At 42.0% G+C, this 3,775-nt stretch overlaps 1 pseudogene; it reads right to left on the reverse strand.

Annotated features, from left to right (window-relative positions):
• Positions 1-2,984: 2,984 nt before the first annotated feature.
• Positions 2,985-3,340, reverse strand: LOC145535773 (large ribosomal subunit protein P2 pseudogene; annotated as a pseudogene).
• Between the last annotated feature and the right edge of the window lie 435 nt (positions 3,341-3,775).

Below are 3,775 nucleotides of genomic sequence, written 5' to 3' on the forward strand. Positions count from 1 at the left end.
GAGTTTCAGCTTCAACATCAGACCTTCCAATGAACACCCAGGACTGATCTCCTTTAGGATGGACTGGTTGGATCTCCTTGCAGTCCAAGGGACTCTCAAGAGTCTTCTCCAACACCACAGTTCAAAAGCATCAATTCTTCGGCGCTCAGCTTTCTTCACCGTCCAACTCTCACATCCATACATGACCACTGGAAAAACCATAGCCTTGACTAGACGGACCTTTGTTGGCAAAGTAATGTCTCTGCTTTTTAATATGCTCTCTAGGTTGGCCATAACCTTCCCTCCAAAGAGTAAGCATCTTTTAATTTCATGGCTGCAATCACCATCAGCAGTGATTTTGGAGCCTCAAAAAATAAAGTCTGACACTGTTTCCACTGTTTCCCCATCTACTTGCCATGAAGTGATGGGACCAGATGCCATGATCTTAGTTTTCTGAACGTTGAGCTTTAAGCCAACTTTTTCACTCTCCTCTTTCACTTTCATCAAGAGGCTATTTAGTTCTTCTTCACTTTCTGCCATAAGGGTGGTGTCATCTGCATATCTGAGGTTATTGATATTTCTCCCAGCAATCTTGATTCCAGCTTGTGTTTCTTCCAGCCCAGCGTTTCTCATGATGTACTCTGCATATAAGTTAAATAAGCAGGGTGACAATATACAGCCTTGACATACTCCTTTTCCTATTTGGAACCAGTCTGTTGTTCCATGTCCAGTTCTAACTGTTGCTTCCTGACCTGCATACAGGTTTCTCAAGAGACAGGTCAGATGATCTGGTATTCCCATCTCTTTCAGAATTTTCCACAGTTTATTGTGATCCACACAGTCAAAGGCTTTGGCATAGTCAATAAAGCAGAAATAGATGTTTTTTCTGGAACTCTCTTGCTTTTTCGATGATCCAGCGGATATTGGCAATTTGATCTCTGATTCCTCTGCCTTTGCTAAAACCAGCTTGAACATCTGGAATTTCACAGTTCACATATTACTGAAGCCTGGCTTGGAGAATTTTGAGCATTACTTGACTAGCATGTGAGATGAGTGCAATTGTGTGGTAGTTTGAGCATTCTTTGGCATTGCCTTTCTTTGGGATTGGAACGAAAACTGACCTTTTCCAGTCCTGTGGCCACTGCTGAGTTTTCCAAATTTGCTGGCATATTGAGTGCAGCACTTTCACAGCATCATCTTTCAGGATTTGAAATAGCTCAACTGGAATTCCATCACCTCCACTAGCTTTGTTCATAGTGATGCTTTCTAAGGCCCACTTTAGTGTAATTGACAATTCTTTTGTTCCTTTTTATGGCTGAGTAATATTCCATCAGATATATATACCACATTGTCTTTATCCATTCAGTCCTCTGTTGATGAACATTTAGGCTGCTTCCATGTCCTGGCTATTATAAATTGTGTTTCAGTGTACATTGGGGATGCATGTATCTTTTCAAATTATGATTTCTCTGGATATATGCCTAGGAGTGAGATTGCTCGATCATATGGTACTCTATGTTTAGTTTTTTAAGGAACCTTCATACTGTTCTCCATAGTGGCTGCACCAATTTTCTTTCCCACCAACAGTCTGGAAAGGATCTCTTTTCTCTACACCCTCTAAAGCTTTTATTGCTTATAGATTTTTTTGGGGCAAGGGGGCTATGCTGGCCCTTCCTTGCTGCATGTAGACTTTCTCTAGTTGGAGCAAGTGAGGGCTACTCTTTGTTGCAGTGCATGGGCTTCTCATTGTGGTGGTTTCTCTCATTGCAGAATATAGCTCTAGGCACACAGACTCAGTAGTTGTGGCTCACAGGCTCTAGAGTATGGGCTCTGTAATTGTGGTATATAGGCTTAGTTGCTGCACTGCATGTGGGTTCTTCCTAAACCAAGGATCAAACCCGTGTCCCCTGCATTGGTAGGTGAATTCTTAACCACTGGACCACCAAGGAAGTCCCGTTTCTAGGTTTTCGGATGATGGCCATTCTGACCAGTGTGAGGTAGTTAGAATGGCCATCATCAAAAAATTCAATGTGGTTTTGATTTGTATTTCTCTAATAATTAGTGATGCTGAGCATCTTTTCATGTGTTTTTTGTCCATTTGTGTATCTTCTTTGGAGAAATGTCTGTTCAGATCTTCCACCAAATTTTTGATTGTTTTTTGTTGTTGTTATTACTGAGCTGCATGAGCTGTTTGTATGTTTTGGAGATGAATCCTTCGTCAGTCACTTTGTTTGCAGATATTTTCTCCCATTCTGTGGGTAGTCTTTTCATTTAGTTTATGGTTTCCTTTGCTGTGCAAAAGCTTTTAAGTTTAACTAGTTCTCATTTGTTTATTTTTGTTTTTATTTTCATTACTCTAAGTGGTGGGTCACAAAAGATCTTGCTGCAGTTTATGTCAGTGAGTGTCCTGCCTATTTTCCTCTAAGAGGTTTATAGTATCTGGCCTTACATTTAGGTCTTTAATCCATTTTGAGTTTATTTTTGTCTATGATGTTGGAGAGTGTTCTAATTTCACGCTTCCATAATTTCACTCTTACATTCTTTCAGTTTTTCCACCAGCACTTATTGAAGAGGCTATTTTTGCTCCATTGTATATTCTGGCCTCCTGTATCATAGATCAGGTGATCATAGGTGTGTGGGTTTATCTCTGGGTTTTCTATCCTGTTCCATCGATCTATGAGTCTGTTTTTTATGCCAGTACCATATTGTTTTGATGACTGTAGCTTTGTAGTATAATCTGAAGTCAGGGAGCCTGATTCCTCCAGCTCTGTTTTTCTTTCTCAAGGTAGCAATACAGTATTCTTATCTGGGAAATCCCATGGACAGAGGAGCCTAGTGGGCTACCGTTCATGGGGTCACAAAGAGTCAGGCACAACTTAGTGACCAAACAACAGTGGTCTACATACTATGTGTCAGGAGCTCTTGTAAGTACCTAAGATATGAACACAGAGTTGGGAAAAGAAGTGCACAATTGGCTCTTTTTTTTTTTTTACATAAAAAGGGTTTTATTTGCAGGGGAGTGGGACTCTAGTCAACAAGCCAAACCCCATGTCATCGTCTGACTCCTCTGACTCTTCCTTCTTCTCCTCTGCTGCGGCTGGAGCAGAACCCGCAGCAAGTGCTGCAGATCCTGGGGCAGCGGAGACAGCCACAGCGCTGCCAGTGGGCTCACGGGCCAGCTTGCTGATACCTTGGGCAATGACGTCCTCAGTGTTCTTTCTGTTCAGTTCACTGATGACCTTATTGAGCCGGTCGTCATCTGCTCGATGCCCACGCTGTCCAGGATCCTTTTGATTTCCTTGGCCCTGAGAGAGGAATTGCCCCCGAGGGTGGCCAAGAAATAGGAGGTGATGTAACGCATCTCAGCAGTGGCAGAGCAGCCTAGCGCATGCAGCCTCGGTGGCATCAGGGATGGAAAGGAAGGCCACAATTGGCTCTTATATGTCAGTTAAAACAGGCTCCAGGGAACCACTGAGTATAAAAGAAAAAGAGGAATGAAGGATGAATCCAGGTTTTTGTTATGAGCAAATGTTATGAGGGGATGGTGTGGTCATCAAATAAGATGGGGTATATTATGAGTGGGTCAAGTCGGGGGCATTGCATATCAGGAGTTCAGCTTTCCACATACTAGTTAGGCATGTTTCTTAAACATCCAAATGCAGATATCAGGTAGGTAGCAGGCTATATGATTCTGAAGTTCTGAAAAGACATTTGGGATGAATATATGAATACTATGACTATGAAAATCAAGAGTGTGTAAATGGTATTTAAAGCCACATAACTGAATGAAGCACCA

This window comes from Giraffa tippelskirchi, chromosome X (assembly GCF_054371585.1).
Source record: "Giraffa tippelskirchi isolate mGirTip1 chromosome X, T2T-mGirTip1v1.2.pri, whole genome shotgun sequence".
NCBI lineage: Eukaryota > Metazoa > Chordata > Mammalia > Artiodactyla > Giraffidae > Giraffa > Giraffa tippelskirchi.